Here is an 18574-nt window from a genome sequence, read left to right as displayed (position 1 = left end):
GCACTATTTAAACATAAATAAAATTCCGCTAAAGTAGTGTGCTAATAAGAGCTGAGGGGTTCCTTCCATTCCTAATAGAATCCATAATCAGAAATCAATTTTGACAAAAATATCACTTGAATACCTAACTTGTGTTTCCGTTCTAATCATCATCAGCAACTCCACTTCATCAAATGTCACTTTTTAACATGCTTGATTTGTTGATGAAAAATATAAAAATCACTATAAGTGTGCTGTTAAGATTTGAGGAATTCCCTCAATGCCTCCTAGATCCTCAATGTCCCATCATCAGAACCCGCGCTTGACAAAAATGTAGCTTAAAAAACGAACTTGCTTAACAAACATAACTAAGAGGATAAATAGCCGAACTTGAACTATGCGTCATTGAAGAGTTCCGTTCTGATCATAATCCGCAGATCCACTTCATCAAATGTCGCTTCTTTAAAATTTAAATTATTGATTTGTTGATGAAAATACATTTCTGTAACTGTACACTATAAGTATGTATGCCTTTAAGATTTGAAGAGCTCCCTCGATTCCATATGGATCCCATCATAGGAACTGGATCTTGTCAAAAATGCGACCAATCTGTGTGTATTACAAACATCACAAAAAACATAAGTACAACCGAATTGAGGTCCTCATTCTATTGGGATCTTAAAGTCGGTTAATAAAAAAGTATCATTCATTCAATGTATCATTCTTTTCTTATTAAGGATCACCAATTATTTGAATCTTTTGTTTTATTTTAAAACATTCAGTCAGTTACGGAATTACGTAATTACGTAATTAAAATGTTGAATTTCGTAACTAATTACGTAATTGACATATCCGTAATTTTGGAAGCCCTAAATGGGAGGTAACTGTAGGTGCAAAATGGAGATACATAATATCTACCTAATAGATTTGTAGTGGTGACATTGCAAGAGCTATTAAAGGCCGTAATTAATGCATTACTCTCCTTCTCGTCCTGAAATCGGGAAATAAGAGTGTGTTGCTGTCTATATTTTAGCGCGTTTGTGCTGTAAGTACCTAAACTCTAAAGCAGGCCACTGACGAGCCTTCCAAATGGATGCCGTTACAATGGATTCATCCAAATGGAAGGCATCCTAATATTAAACATTGTACGTTTTTGACATTCACGGACCGATTTTAGATTGCAGCCACGCTATTTGGACTGTTGGAAGGTTCGTCAGTGGCCACCTTAATACCTACATGTCCGTGTGGGCCAACATAAACAAAACATCACACTTAACTTTTCAAACCTCCAAGGCTCATGTCAATTGTGATGGAACCTACCTGTTCCTCTCACACTGCCAAGGTTAGAGTGGGAGGCGGGACGTATTGTTCCGTGGGAATAGTCATGACTCATTGAGACGTGCTGTGGATGCAATAGGAAACCAGACAGTCACATTTAAAGTCTTGTATCTAATATAACTTGAGCTCTAGATCAGTAACAATTTGAGGTGCGTCGAAGATAATTTTATACTGGATTTGTGTAGTTTATAGGCAATAAGAGCTGCTTGACTTGACACCTCGGGCTAATGGGTATTATGTGGAGTTGGAAAATGGTTGTTTGCCTTGCTTAGACCAAGGGTGATGAAAAAAATCTTGACTTATACGGGCTAGTAAGGATTTTACTTACCTACTGCTTAGGCAAATAATTAGGCAGTAGGTACTTGTAAAATTGTAATTCAAATAAAGTTAACTAAAGAAAATCATATCAATGTCCAGAAAACGATGTTTCGCCAGATGGCCTACTGCGCAAATCGAAAATGGAAATTTCGTTATCTGCCTCTATCACTCTTGCATATTAAACAGAGGCAGATAATTTTTTTTTTTAATTTTCGCGGCAGAATCTCAGGCCCTAAGTATGAGACCTCGACTTTTAGTACTTATAGAAAATGTTAAACAGAATTTTAAATATTCCTCTTCCTTTTGGCTTTAATACCGAAGTCGGTTCAAAAATATAATATTTTCACCACACCAGCTCGGAAAGGCTTACTTTGCACTTTAAAAACGGTTATTAGTAGTAATTCACATGAGAGGCAAAGTACCTAATCAAATTTTGAGTTGTTATCTTATGTTTGCTGGTAGAATTAACTTTTGAATGATGATTTTGGATGATAAATATTTAATAACATTCATTTGAATTTGATTTTGTTTTTACATTTAATATTTGCTTCGGCTTGTCGTGGTGAAAAACTTTGTGTTTCACTTGGGGGCAATTTTTGTTTAACCCTCGTGCTTTGAAACCCTCGCAACGCTCAAGATTCCATTTTTGTTACCACTCGCTACGCTCGTGGTTCAATTTTGGAATCTTTCGCTTGCTCGGGTATCAATATTAGCAAGAGCGGTGAAACAACAACTTTGCCGCCTTGTAAAACAAACAACTATTTTTTACTTACTGACCCACCCTTTTTCTGAGCACAGATCATCTGCAAACGTATAAACATGACACTTAATTGACTCTCATCGAGCGTGCGTGTGCGTGGGCGCAGATAATCTGTGATCGGCCTTTATTGTGAATTCCAAGTTGTTTTGTTCCGTTATTATTTCTGTGATGTCTTACTCACTTTTGTCTATACCGGGTGTGGCCTGTAACATGAGCAAAAAATTAAACTGTAGGCTGTACTCCTCATACTGACCAATATTTGTTCAGCGACTTTTAAAAATAACTTGTGGTTTGATTTTTAATACACTTTAAAGTTTATTCTAAGACGCAATGTATTGCGAATTTTGTTATGTTTAAGGCATAACAAGCAACGTCAATCACAATGATATGGCGTGGCGATGGCGTCCATTGGAAATAATATTTATTTTGTATGAAAAATAGGGAGTCTAAATACTTCATAATCATTAAAAGTTGTTGAACAAAAGTGTCACGGTTTGAGGAGTAGGTACAATCTATGTTTTAATTATTTGCTCGTGTTACAGGCCACACCCGGTATAATAGATATACACGTAGGTACAATAGGTACATTCTACAACCGTGTTTTGTTATCATTTTCATGTAGCGACTCAATAAACGTGAAAAAAAAATGACGACGCCACGAGAAGTTTTGGCGTCCCTCTGATGACCTCCGTTAATTGTAGCCTTGTGGGTTTGATAGCACTTGTGGCCTATATACCTAGGTACAGGCTTGAGGGTTCGAGACCCACAGATATTTAGAAAAAGTAGAAAAACACTTTGACGACCGTTCTGGCCTAGTGGATAGTGACCCTGCCTGCGAAGCCGATTGTCCTGGGTTCGAATCCCAGTAAGGGCATTTATTTGTATGATGATACAGATATTTGTTCCTGAGTCATGGGTGTTTTCTATGTATTTAAGTATTTGTATATTATATATATCGTTGTCTGAGTACCCCACAACACAAGCCTTCTTGAGCTTACTGTGGACTTAGTCAATCTGTGTAAGAATGTCCTATAATATTTATTATTATTTATTTACTGCTCTATGTATAGTTTATAGTTTTCGAATATAATTATATGCGGACATGACGTAACTATGAGGGTATCGTTTTTGCCATTTTTGATAAAGAGCCCTTATAAAGGTATTGAGAAGCTGGACTAAAAATCCTAAAAACAAATTTTATAGACATCCTGAATACCTAAAAACTTTTCATATATATTATGATAGATATAAGGCCTAAAAACTAGGTCTGCGCAAGAAAGCAGGCCTAGCCCGAATACTCGAACTCCGCATGAATACTGAACACAATAACGGTTTGGAACTTCCGACTGTCTGCGGGCTTTGTATGGAAACTAATGTGTATGGAAAGTATTGACCTCGTCATACGTCCCACCGAAGTTTGGGATTGGCTTGTGTTCAATATTGCGTGAATTCACGTGTGATCAATGATCATTCATTTGGCAAATTTTTTCGATCATATTGTATTAATTGTATAGATAGGCTATGGGCTATAGTGCAATGAACACTAGGTTTAAGTTTATGTAGGTCTGACATCAAAGCATGTGTATTGTAAGTGTACCTACTTTTTTGTTATTATACCTACTTTGATGTCCCACTACTGGGTAAAACCCTCCCCTAGTTTTCTCCACTCGACCCTATCATCGGCATTTTTTTTCGGTGCCGAAACTGTAAAAGGGTCAAACAGATCACTGTGTTACGTTCTTTCCTGTAGACATACACAAGAGTTAAGGGCTATAAAGGTTAATTTTCTTATTTAACCCTTATCCACGTAAAAAGGTCCTCCTTTTATTTACAGAACTGTGATAAAATCATTACTTACATGCCCACAAGCTGTTAACTATTGCCCACAGGAGAGAAAACTAGCGTGTTCGCGCGAACTGTACATTTTTCTCTCCTGTGGGCAATAGTATACAGCTTGTGGCCATGTAAGTACCTAATGATTTTATCATAGTTCTGTAAATAAAAGGAGGACCTTTTTACGTGGGTCAAGGTTAAATAAGAAAATTAACCTTTATAGCCCTTAACTCTTGTGTATGTCTACAGGAGAGAACGTAACACAGTGATCTGTTTGACCCAAAAATAAAATTAAAATTGAAGAAAATTTCATTTTTGATACAAGCTTTTATCGCTGAATGAACTTTTCTTTCTATGGGGAACTACCTACTCTACCTCTACTCTTCGAGACAATTCTAACAAACCCAAACATAAGTAATTAGGTTGCGCGTTGATTTCCACAGAGTTCACATGGCCACCTTCTGTGTTCACCATAATGGTACCATAGGCTCGATGCTACGTAATTATTATATTGTGATACTGATATCTCATTTTGACATCACTCGCTCGTGCATTGTCTGCAAGTATTAAATAAGTAGCAATAATTTTTTACAAGCTTTTATTTAGTTTCACCTGACCGTTGTCTGTAATCAAATCTTGCAAGTTAAATTTCATCCACTTCCCGGTTTCCGATTGAGCTGAAATTTTGCATGCATGTATAAATCGAATGACAATGCAATATTCTGGTACCATCGAGCTGATCTGATGATGGAGACAGGAGGTGGCCATATGAACTCTGTTATGAAACAACGAAACCTAATTGTGTTAGGGGTTTTTAGAATTGTCTCGATGAGTATTAGTTTTCTGTCGTAAGAAAAGTAAAGTCAGCGATAAAAGCTTCTACCAAAAATGAAATATTTGTGAAAAACTTATTATAGTTAGATTTCCGCTTCCACATTGATTAGCTTATGTACTAGACTCTTCTAGACTCTAGAGAGGTTAAAAATGCGGAAAATAAAATAAGAAATTGTTGGCATATTTCTACTGTCTACATACAAATAGGGTAATTGCGTCAGTTTACTGTCCGGTGTCAGTTTTCGCCCACTTGACGGATTAGCAAATAATATATTTCTTTTAAATTTTGCAACTTGCGAAATATAATTTTTATGTAGATAGATACATTGTTTAGATATTAAGGATTGCAATAAGTCCGTTATTGTGCAGCAGTGAAGGTTTATATTCAAATTTCGTCAAGTGGACGAAAACTAGCGTAATGACCCTATTTTCTGTAGACAGTATTAGAAATAAGTATGCGAACAAATTGTTCATAATGATTTAAAGATCTTACCATTAGAAATTGTACCTAATTAGGGAACTAAATAAAATTACTTCCATTCGAGTCGAGAGTCAACTTATTACATCATCAATCAATTCAGCGCCAACAATTAAAACTTCAACTAAAACCCGCCATAATTTACATACGAACCTGTTTTGGTCAACGTCACTTTGACACATTGCACATTTTACATGGTAAATTCATTAAGTGAATGAAATTTGCCATTCTTATTTGAACCTTAAAAACTTTGAAATAAAGTCTATAGTTGTATAAACGCTCTTGACCTTTGTTTCCTTCCATTACTTCCATTCTCATCAAGCGACATACAGTGCTACCTTAAAACGCTAAATTTAATAAAAACTTAAATGAAACTATAACACTAATTTAATTTGAACTTTAATGTAAAGTATTAAGATACAAAATAGTGTTAATTTCAAATCTAATATTAACTGTTCACTTCTAACGTCACATTGACACATGCATTCCCGCGTCTTAAACGCCAATCACAAACCAGTACCGCGCGGCGCGCCGACGCGAACGTGCGTTCGAATTTTAAATATTAAAAAGTTAACTTTAAAAATAATACGATACGTGTGTTTATTTTTTTACAACCGGCCAGTGTTTTTAATTGTCTTTGGAAGTGTGTTGTGGTTTTATTTTTAAAGGATTCTTTATAGTGCCGTTCTTATGTTGGAAGGTTTGTTAATTTAAATAAGTTGTTGCGAAATGTTTTTTCTCAGTCGGTAGGGCCAGCGGGAGGTTTGAAGAGCTTTTTGCCTTTTTTGCGTTTTTATTAGCAGGTTCTTATGCTGGGTTTAAGAGTGGTATTGAGTGTGTAGGATTCAAGTTCGCAGCGAACTTTTGCTGTCAAGATATAATATATAGTTGGTCAAGCAAATCATGTCAGAAAAAAAAGGTAGGCGCGAAAGGTTAAGGTCCAATAGAAAATTTGAATTTTGCGCCTTTTTCTACTGACAACATTTGCTTGACCAACTTTATATTTCCTTCCGTTATTTATTTTATTTTAGTGAAACGGATCCTGTTTTACACATGTTTTACATAGATTGCTCTGTGTAAAAAACACTGTGGAAACTTAAGCAAAGAAAACGGGTGACTCTGTTTATTGTCGAGACAATGGTCCCAACGTAAACTAGACTGGGTATAAACAAACAAAAAATACCTTATGTTAGTGAATGAAATGAAATCACCTATGTTTATGACAACATTCGAGACGCATATCATTCATATCATATCATTTATTGAATGCCAACGATGGTATATTACAAGGTGTTTACATATTTTATAACATTATAAGGTATAGCATGGACCCTGCTAGGGCGTGACAAATCGTAAAATATAACTTAACCTAGGGAAAAAAAAAATTTACTCTTTAAACTAATACATATTTTCCGATCCGTCGTTCATATTCATATATTCTCCCAGAGTGTAAAAAGCTTTATACAGTGGAAACTGGATAAGTGGAATCGCAAGTGACCAGCTGTTTAGTTCCGCTTATCCAGGTTTTCCATTTATCCAGTTTTCCACTTAACCAGGTTCAAATAAAACGTTTTCTCACTTACAGAGGCTCTCGCAAACATAGGTTGTGGATGCTGTAATGTCGCTTATAGAGGTCACGCATAGTATGGTCAAATAAAAGATCAAGACTTAAATAATCATCTTGTAATCCTGACTTTAAAAAAAGCAATAAGTAATGTAAATAATCCACAGTACTCGTATACAATTTACAAAATTTCAAAAACAAAATCACTCCTAATATTTATTTATGCAAGAGAAACCGTATGGTTAAATAAATCAATGTACCGATTGTGCTTTAATGAAAAAATCCTTCATTTAGGTTTGTTGACCTGAGTCACACTAGACTGGACACTGATATCTTCACGTGACTTCTCACTTTCATAGTCTGTTATAATTTTTAATTTATCCCGAAGAGATAAACACTTGATTTTGCGCTTAGGCATTGCTTATCTAACAGCACGGCACCGCACCACGGCTAAAAGAACCAAACTGAACGATGTGTGATCTCATTCATACAAAATACGTAAGTAGTTAAAACACGAACCATAAGATGCTAACGAAACAAACTACCCTCCTTGTGACTGTTTATTAAAAATACAAATTTTATAACGCCGAGCTATTCCACTCATAGAGGTTTTGGAGACGGCTGCTTCCAGTTACAGAGGTAAAAATAAGAAATTTTCGAAAAAACGGATTCCGCTTATAGAGGTCCCGAAATTCCACTTATAGAGGTAATTTGTTGCCAAGGGACTGGAACCGACCACTTGGGTCCACTTAAAGAGGTTTTCCACTAACCCAGGTTCCACTTATCCAGTTTCCACTGTATATTAAATATTTTTTTTAGTTTTGCAACAAAAGTGGTATATTTCTCTTCAGCTACTATATGACTAGGTAAGTTGTTGTAGACTTTCATCGACATGGAACTTCGAGCAACACGGAAGGGAGGCGGCATTCGCACTATTTCCCCTCTGCCGAGGTACAAGATTCGCGCGTCAATCTAATCTACCGCGGGTAATAAAACTAGTTGCACTTGGATTTTTCACTAGACCGAGTCCAGACGCGCGCGTGAACGTTGCTGCTCAAAAATGCCTGTTTGCTCGGTTTTTTGTTATAAAAAGAGGTCGGGGACATCAAATTTACAAAAAGAAAGTGTTACATTTCACATGTAATATTTTTTTTTACATATCATACGTTTAATTACATTTAAATACAATTATTATATTTTAGTCTCAAGTAATTGTTGGATTTATCGATTTTGCTCGCTCAGTACAAATTGCGGATCGGTCGAGCGACAAATCCGACTTCTCATCTCTCAGAATACAATGACATACTTCAACGAAAATGTGTTAGTGTGCGTGTTGTGACACTAGTCACTCGTCCGTACACAAAAAGAGATCGAGATTTGCAAGATTTGTCTTTGACGTGTGTCATTTTTTATGTATTTGTGTCGTCATTACAGAGGGCCTACCGCGAACCACGTTCGACGTGTTGCCTCCCTGTCACACTTACGTATGAATTTACAAGTGCCATAGAGAGGCAACACGTCGAACGTGATTCGCGGTAGGGCCTCTGATTGGATTTTGTATGTAAGTGTGTGAGAAGTGCGACTGTGTGCACCTTCCCCCCGCGAAAAATAGCAGAAAGATTTGTACGGTGAGATATCGCTTGGGCCCCTCCCTTCCGACGTGTCGGAAGCCGGTGTTGCTCGAAGACATGGAACGCAAGACGCCACTTGTTCAAATATTGATTGTTTGCTCCTATTACCAGAGGTTCTACTGCGAAATTTTCGTTATCTAATATCTACTTCTCTGTTACTCTTGCGTGTTCGAGCGATAGAGAGGCAAATAGATGAACGAACGAACCAAGTGACTCGCGGTAGGACCTCAGTTGAAAAGAGTTCAACGCGCGCCGAGTGGGAATAAATATTTTCCGAGTGGGAAGATGCCTAATATGTTCGATGTATTTACGGATTTCTGTGAATGCAATTATTAGTATTATTACATGTAAGGTGACTGCTATAGTTATTGACCACTACACAGTAATTGGCCACTCTTAACAATAAGGGCCCCCCCACATCTGGCGTCTTTCGAGCGTCGGCGTCTACAATTCTATGGCCGACGTCGACGCAACGTCGACGCAGCGTCGACGCAACTGCGCAGCGACGTCATTTTCCATAGCGCTGGACCGACGCCGACAGACGCCGACGCTCGAAAGACGCCAGATGTGGGGGGGCCCTAAGACTTCTATTGGCTTTGTTTCTTTCTGATTTGTTAGGTTAAATTTGTGGCTTTTTTACCTTCATTTTATTTAACAACTGTTTAAATAATATTCTGGTTACTAGGTACTTATACCTAATAATTATTTTGTAAACTATGATTGAAAAAAATATATTTTCTCAAACATGCAATGAAATATTGATGTTATGTTCCTTATAATAGGCTGCGAAGTACCTATGACGTTTCAGGTGCGGCTAGGACAAAAGGTCGTTAATGGAATTTCATACACATCTTGCAGGCCTAGGCCGGCAAAGTCCTCTTTTTTAATTTTCATTTCACAGATATTTGTGACACAGCATCGTGGCATTCATCCATTAAAAAAACTAGAGGCAGTATTTGCTTTATGGTTCGTAATGACACTCTGCCACTACGCCTATAAAAAAAACAACAAAAAACAATGTTTGCTATAATTTGCAGTTTTATTTGTATAAAATCAACATGAACTTAATAAATAATACATTCTATAATTTTAAATTATAAATTTAACTACACAAATAAAAACATTTAAAATATTTCATCTAAACGTTAGCGGTAAAAAGATCTACTCAAACACGCGTAGTTATATTTTTTAAATTGTTATGGAGGTAAAGTTGAAAAATATTCATTCTGTTTTATTGGATTTATGGTGCGATGTTGATTTTTTGACTTTAATATGAGTTCCGACGAAATAATGAAATTAATATTAATTGTAATCGTAGGTGTTGGAATTGGCAGCGTAAGCAGAATTGATTTTAAATAACATGCTGCCTCTGCCGCCAAGTCAAAGACGAAGTATGTATATGGTTGCTTATGGCAATTTTATTATTTGAGAAACTAAGAAAAATGGCTTACAGTTTATTAGAAACAGTTTTGTGGCATATTTTAAATGAATGTAACTACAAATTCGTCAACAGTGTGGAAATTATACTTATTTACTCCATACATAAAGCAACGATGTATGTGAAACATGATATCAACATGAAAGACTATGTAAATTTATGTGACGAAAACGACAGTCAGACGGATACAAGGCGAAAAAATCAAAGATACATGAAAATATACGGGTAGTAAAACTACACGGCTCGTGTAAAACATACGCGTGATAATGATATAGGTACGTGTTGGTTATATTTTGGGTGTAGTTTACGTTTAGTTTTTTCTATAAATAAAACTTGGGTTTCGTGGATTTTTTATTTTATTTATTTCATTGCATGTTTGAGAAAAGCACTATACATACCTCGGCGGGAAATGGGGTTGCCCGCGCTCAGACCTATCCGGCCTCGCTTCGCTCGGCCGTCTATATGTCTTCGGCCGGCAACCCCTTTCGTCCCGGCCTCTGTAGTAATGTACTATTTATATTATTTCTCATTAACAACAAAGTCAGTTTACACAATCTTATTCATTTGTAAGAATGCTGACGATATTTCGTAGGTATTGCATAAATACGAGTATTATATGTTGTAAATTATACATAGTTACTTATTTACAGTAATTATTTCCGTTTCATGTGCATTAACATTTTAAATTGTATTGGCAACATATACAGCAATTTGTATTACAAGTACAATTAACCCTTTAAATACAATCTCGCTTATTACCACTTCCGATTTCCGATTGTTGCCGATCCATTGATGCTAGTTTTCTAGCAGGGGTTCTTAGACGTTTTATCAAAATGGGTTCATCCGTTTCTCTCTTGTTAGTTGCGCTGAGGTTTTTTTTTTAATTTAATTTGTTAATAGTATACTCTTCTGTTAGCTAGGTATTTTAACGTCGGTAAATAAAGGTACCTAATAAAATAAATTTGCGATTTTATAAAAGTGAGTTAATATGTATGTATTTTTGATTATTAAACTGCACGTCAAATTTTCAAATAAGTTGTAAGGAATCATTAGTAGGTCTGTACTTAAAAGAAGTGAAAAAATATTACCGTAAAACGGGGTGAGTAGGTTTCGCGGGGAGAGTTGGGTTATGAATGGGGAGAGAAGGTTTGAGAGGGGGGTGAGAAGGGATTTTAAGGCTACTGCTACAAGAATAATGTATTCCAATTTAAAATGGGGCTATAGTAATACGCGTAATAATAAAAAATCGATCCAACAATCTTCCAAAATCACCTTTGTATGAAAAACCCTCTCACCCCAAATACGAGGCACTAAGGGGTGAGGTGGGTTTTCCTCTTTATCGTCAAAGTTATGCAATGGAACTACCCAAAATAAAATACAAACGTCCGAACCACTTATTATACACACCATTCAGTTTTCACATGTAAAAATAAAATTTTATCGAGGTTTGAAAGTCAAATTTCACCCAACTCACCCCATTTTACGGTACGGACTTTTTTTTATTACGCTATGTGATTAACTAAAAAAGTAATAAAAAACAAACTACATATATATAAAATATTATGTTCTTGACTATGACGCACGCTACAACAACGCGCGTATCCGCTATTTCACTATACACGTACATTTTAGGCATTTATAGTAGTATACTCAATATTTACATATTCGTAGGTTACGCGTTTCACAATGCGGTGTTTCGTAAGCAAATTATTAGTTCCTAAGGTTGAATGATAATGATTTGTTGATGCGTTTTTATGTTATTTACTTTAATAATCTACCTAGGGTTAGGATTATGATTTTTCACCACACCAGCTCGGAAAGGCTTACTTTGCACTTCAAAAACTGATAGCAAAGTTGCATTTTATTCACATGTGAGGCAAAGTAATCAAATGCAAATTTTGAGTTTTTCTCTTATGTTTGCTGTTAGAATTGACTTTTAAATGATGATTTTGAATGATAAATATTTAATAATATTCAGTTGGATTTGATTTGGTTTGATTTTGTTTGATATTTTACATTTGATATTTGCTTCGGGTTGGCGTGGTGAAAAATTTTGTGTTTCACTCGGGGGCAATTTTTGTTTAACCCTCGTGCTTTGAAACCCTCGCAACGCTCAAGATTCCTTTTTCGAACCACTCGCTACGCTCGTGGTTCAATTTCGGAATCTTTCGCTTGCTCGGGTATCAATATTAGCACGAGAGGTTAAACAACAACTTTGCCCCCTTGTAAAACAAATAACTATTAAATGGAGTTACGAGGTTTGCGACTTAGGCCGACGATATGGCACTATCACTTTCGACTATTTAGGGTTGTCAAAATTCATGTAAGTCATGTGGTGCCAACCCTAATAATTGCTCGGAGCAACGCTGAGCCGAGTGGAGCCGAGTTTGGCCGAAGTCAGGAGTTTCGCACCCCGGCAGAGTTTAGACGGACTGTAGGAGAGTGTTAGAGGGTCAACCGGTCGCAAAGTTGAGCGCATTCACGGCGCTTGCGCAAAGCATTATTATTTTAACCTGCTTCACACGCCACCAGGTTATACAATTTGAATAACTAGAGTAAGTTAAAGCTCGATTTCGTGAGCTTGTTCAATGTGTCTATTTTATGAGGTTTATTCATCATGCCTTTTGCAATAGGTTTAAAGTAGGTACCCTACGTGATTTTTTCCTTTAGAATTTAGTACCTAATAATCAGTTGTTAATATGTAATTCAAAGGTGTATGTGAAGTTCCCAATCCGCATTGGGCTAGCGTGGGGACTATAGCCCAAGGCCTCTCGCGCATGAGAGGAGGCCTGTGCCCAGCAGTGGGACATTTATAGGCTGACATTTTTTTTTTATTGTTAATTTGTGGAAAGTGAAAACCCAGTGCTTTGTGTTATAAAAACCAACACATAACTTTTCCAAAGAATTTTAATGTTTCATCTAAGTAATACTGGCAGAGTGGGCAGTGTCGCACCAGTGCCCCAAACCCAGGTCCTGTACAGTGGCCTGGATTATCGACCTAATTAAAACCAACTAAGGTCCATATTAGCTCAACGTACGTTGTACAGTTAGGGCCACTTCCTCAGAGACTACGTGAGCAGGTTCATTGGAACAACGTGATGGGAATCCAGTCCTTTTATTGGTTTAGAGACAAATATGAACTGAGGTTATGATATGAATTTTAAAAAGACAACACAGGTTGGCTGAATAACAGGTCCATAAACACGAAATATGTAGCGGCGCGATTCGGGAAATGAATTAGAGATTCACTAGATATGAAATAGTAAAGATATGCGGCTGCAATAATATTGGAGCGGCGTTAATAATCGTAAGCGCCAACCGCCATAAGGTACCTTTCGCCGTGGAACGTCACATATCTTTACTATTTCACTATTCATATATAGTGAATCTCTAATTCATTTCCCGAATCGCGCCGTAGTTTATACAGGTTTTACCTAAGACACGTTTTAATTAACAACTTAATTACGATTGATCAATTTACGCTTAGGTACAACAATAAAGTATTTTAATATCGCTCAAGAAAATACGCAATTTCTACGTTCTATTAAAATTCACTTTCACATGATCGCATCTCTTCCACGATTCCTTGAAATTTGAACCTTATTTTGTCGATCTTAAAGTAGCTATTTCAAGAATGCGAATCGCCAATATACGAGCTTGTAAAAGTGTTATAATCCATGCAATAATTCGTTAGTATACGGGGTCAGTGGAGCGCCGAACAAAATGCCACTTGTATAAATACCGACTGAAGATTAGCATACGATACGAGTCATAAAGTTACTTTACGGCATATGCGGGCGCCACTGTGACCGACAGGCTTCGATTTAAAGTTTATTTTTTACTATTCACGTAAATTAATTTGCGCACTAAATCACATACAGCTATATGCCTGCTTTGTTACAATTCTTGTAGAATTACAATTAATTAGGCAACTAAAATTGTAACTGTCACTTTTTTGTGACACATGCTTTTATTGCTGGCTGTACTTCTTTTTATTTGCATGTCTATCAGGTACTTCTCGAGACCTTTCCAGTAAGCCTTAACTCGATGTGTTTGGGTTTTTCCACCGAGAAGTTCCGTACCTTCCGACTGCATCATCATCAGATCAGCTCCAGCTCCTATTAGCATATTTATTACACCAAATTTCAACTGAATTAGGCACCAAGAAGCGGTTCAAATTTAAATATTACAATACAAATATAGTTTTAATATTGTATCCAATGTAAGTATTATGTTTATGGTTATAAATAAACAAGATTTCAGAATAAAAAAAAAAAAAAAATATACTGAGTGAATCATAACTGATTTGCAGGACCAAAGTGATCCCATAAGTGTTCCGTGAACAAAGTTTTGTACGGAACACTAAAAATAAAAGTGTGACAAAATATGACAAAGTCTTAAAGGTGGAAAGGAACATAATATATGAGAATTAAAAGCCTTCTAAGTACTTACATTAAATTTAAATCGCCCACCATCCGGCTTAAGCATCTTTAATCACTTACCAGTTACTTACCACCCACTTTAACTCGAACTAACAATGTAATTTCTATTGACTGGGAGCATCCCACCTGTTGACAAAGCAAGGGCAAAAGTTCGCCGGTTGGCCGTGACGATTCACTACGGATAAAGGTCGCAAAATGGGGAACGAATGGAAAGAAGAAGGCATGACAGGACAAGCTGTCTTGCTCGCTGCGATAATGCGAGCGACGCGACAAAATTAAATATGGCCAACGACCTTACCACGAACCAAGAATAACGCTACGTCTTACGTAGGCGAACAACGCGCGAACGCGGCGCGGAGCGGCGCGGCGAAATCAATCCTTTGATGCCCATAGAAGTGTCCTACGTAAGCGATCTCGTTGCGAACGCGGTGCGGCGCGATTTGCACGCGAATGTCAGGCGGCGCGGCGCGGCGCGGCGCGGCGGCGGCCGCTTTCGCCGCGCCGCGCCGCGCCGCGTTCGCGCGTTGTTCGCCTACGTAAGACGTAGCGTTACACCTGCACTGCGTGTGCTGTCAAAATCTCTGCAGACTTTTCTTGGTCTAACTGTATGAATAGACGCTTGCAACGCGTGGTGTTCCATATATAGGACTAAGCGTTGCCTGCCTGTGGTTTATGTAGGTTATTGTGTTGACATAAAGATACCAGTAATTGTAGATCTATCCTCTCAGTCATAGTCTAATAAAACATGGTCTTCTCTTCCCAGAGTGACACAAGCCTACGTCACAATAACATGGCCGCTATATATAGCGCTATCGCATATTATCATATAGCGCTGTCGCATGATGAAGTAGGCTTGTGTCAGCCTAGAAAATACGGGAAGAGATACCAGCAGGCGGAGTATATTATTATACCATGCTCTCAGTCAATAATCCATTTTCAGTACGGAACTATTAGCAACCTAATCATTTCGCCCATTCTGAAAAATTGTTCGCTGAAGTCCGCCCCAAACCATTTCTATCTGGCTAGCGTGGGTATACATATATAGTTAGCTAAGCTTATAATTTTTAATATATTTTTTAAATGGTTTGTGGCGTAATCAACTATGCAAACATTATCTTCGCTTACTTCCGTTTTACCACCTACTTATTAAGTTTTGTTTACAGTTAAACTAAGCCCACATCTCATTTCCATTATTAACTTTTTACTAAGTATGGCTAGCAATTAGTGAGCAGTAATAGCACATAACAGTAGCCGCGTTAATACTGCGTAACCATTGTTAATCTTACCCAATCATCCTATAGTCTAGCTATAGGTGCTTATTATAGTTATTACAGTTATTAATGTTGCGTTGCAGTTTCCCTGTTGTTTGCTAAGTAGAATCTTTATTGCTGTTAGGTGTGTAGGTATCTAATGACTTAGGTACCATCGTCCGCACTGTTAATTGTCCATCGGTAAACGTTATTACAAAGGCATAAGGTCCACCGATGGGCAGTTAAGTGTTGCTGTTGAACTCGTATAATTTACAAACGGTCCATAACATTGATGCGCACTAACTACTTTAGTACATATATACCTACCTGACTACATAAGAGTCACACGAACTCGCCATACGCAATTACACCAACACGCATTTTCAAAGAAATATAAATATTGTAATTTCTAGACCAAGAAAAGTTTGCAGTGATTTTGATAGCCCACGCAGTGCAAGTGTTATTCGTACGTCATAATTGCATGTATGTTAAGACGTTTAAAATGTTCATGTCACATTTCATGTCAATGTATCAGAAAGTCGTTTTAAAATGAGTCGTCGAGTCAATTGTATGGCGGCGGCTATTAGTTTCATGTGACTCTAAAGCGAAGCAGATGAGATGAAAGCGTATCATTTATTTTTACACACTTGTGCAAGATATTATTAATTAACATAGCTAATAGGTATCCAATTAGGATAATATTTCACCCGTTAGGTTAAGATTTCTACCTAGATTAAAACGTCCCCAGACTAACAAGTAGGTTCTACACCGAGTACATCAGCGACAGAGTGAACTGCGAGTAAATTCTTCCGCAAAGCAGGCACGTATAGACGCTTGTCAGATCGATCTGTGTCGCTTTCAGCAGGGACAGGGAAAGTCCTTATCATGTTCATTCACCTCGCCGTACTTTGTTGCGGTGCACGTATCTTTCTTGATAGTGCTTTGTTTGCTGTTAGGGTAGATTAGGGACAGAACAATGCGGTTGGCAACTGACAAAGGTTTGCATGATGGCGCCATCATAGCTTACCCCTTTTTCTATAAGATTTGGCTGAAATGGCTGGCATCCAGTGCATACAATTCCATTTATAAAAAAAACAAAACTTTCATACAATTCTGGGGATTGACGGAGCAAGCTATTACTGGCGCCATCTGCTAAATACTTCGCCGGTCAATCACATTGTTTCAGTTTCTGGGACATTAAGATAATATTAAGTAGTAATAAATAGCAAACAAAGACGAACATGTAGAAAACACTTTTAGCGTAGCATTGTACTTAGCTAGGTATCTACATGATCATTTTCAACACCGATTCCATAACCAACAGGCCATCGAGATGGCAATCGGGCCGATACGGTATGAAAAGGCGAGAAACTACCGTTGTTGTGGTAATGGCGAGTACCGCGGTCAGTTATCTTGGCAACCAATGACGAGTTGATTGTGGGCTTTGAATTATGGTGTGGTGGTAATTTTGGAATTACACTAACTTGCGAGTGAGTTAGTCTTACCTACCTGAATGTGAAGTGACGATATCGTCAGCAAAATTCATCCCGTAAGTATTATAAGAAGAAAAAGACGAAAAGTTTTGACGTATCTTATTTCTATTTTAGTGACTGATACATTTACATATTCTAATTCCAATCTCACATGATAGCTTTATACAGTTACAACCTTACAAATCAGTTATTGCTGGTGATAATATGTAAATTACAGTCACCATCAGCAATAATTCTATGAAACATGCAAAGATATCTGACAGTAAGCTTAATTTTAAAAATTTAAAGAGTCATGGTCATGAGATAAGAACGTAATTAAATTAAGATAATATTAATTAACATACCTATTATAGTAAAATATTTTATCCGTACGAGATTTCTAGTTCTACCTAGATTAAAACGTGCCCAGGCTAACAAGTACCTCTACACCGAGTAGAGACCTGAGACATTCACAGCCTTCAAGAGATTTGACCTAATTTACGAGATCTACTTAAGATATATTATGTACCTATTTGATTTACATGCTTACTCAGTAAATCTAGAATAAAGCGCTAAAGCTAGATTTATTATGTCGGATTAAGTTTCCATTGTGGTTAAAGTGCCGTGTTGACAAAATATACATATTTACAAATATTGGTAATAGGAAACTTTTTCAAAGAAATAAGTTACAGGTAGGTACCCCTGCTTTTTATGAGGTATGCCACAATAAACATTTTTTTAATATTAGATAAAATAGGCTACTTTAATTTATTCTGCCTTTATTTATTTAAATAAATATTATTATTTATTTGCTACGACGACGATGATTTGACAACCCTAAGGATCGTAAAATATAATTATGTATAAGTAGGTAGGTTTTTGTTGACATAATGATGTTTTAAGAAACCCTTGATGGTGCGGGTAACTAATACCTAACTAACTAATAAGGAAGGAGGCAATTTAAATGCAAGGCAAGTCATTGTACACTGTAGTCCGCGTGGGAACACTTTAACATTGAGATAGAAACTTTTTTGGCCCACAATAAGGTCAGTAAGGTAGGACTTCAGAGTAGGTTCTAAGTCAAGAAACAAAATAAAATAAAAATTTTTAGGTAATTTTGAAACATTGATAAAATGAACATAAAATAAATTTTGAGGGATTTACATACGAGTAGGTATACTGACATGGGCTAGGACGAGTTTTTAGTTAGCTACTCCATAGTCTCCATAAACAATCT

The 18574-nt window shown here is 36.9% G+C and overlaps 2 protein-coding genes across 2 annotated transcripts in view; one reads left to right on the top strand and one right to left on the bottom strand.

The window, feature by feature from the left end:
- Nucleotides 1-1045: 1045 nt before the first annotated feature.
- Nucleotides 1046-18574, bottom strand: part of LOC134678739 (uncharacterized) — a 336630-nt gene continuing 319101 nt past the window's right edge. The window contains exon 3 of the transcript XR_010100235.1: nucleotides 1046-1211. The gene's annotated coding sequence lies outside the window, so the exon portion shown is untranslated. The remainder of the gene's footprint in view (nucleotides 1212-18574) is intronic.
- Nucleotides 6049-18574, top strand: part of LOC134678524 (uncharacterized) — a 32616-nt gene continuing 20090 nt past the window's right edge. Inside the window, exon 1 of the mRNA XM_063537101.1 lies at nucleotides 6049-6240. The gene's annotated coding sequence lies outside the window, so the exon portion shown is untranslated. The remainder of the gene's footprint in view (nucleotides 6241-18574) is intronic.

Source organism: Cydia fagiglandana, chromosome 2 (assembly GCF_963556715.1).
Source record: "Cydia fagiglandana chromosome 2, ilCydFagi1.1, whole genome shotgun sequence".
Taxonomy (NCBI): Eukaryota; Metazoa; Arthropoda; class Insecta; order Lepidoptera; family Tortricidae; genus Cydia; species Cydia fagiglandana.
The sequence above is the reverse complement of the archived record's forward strand: the minus strand, read 5'-3'. Positions and strand labels throughout refer to the sequence as shown.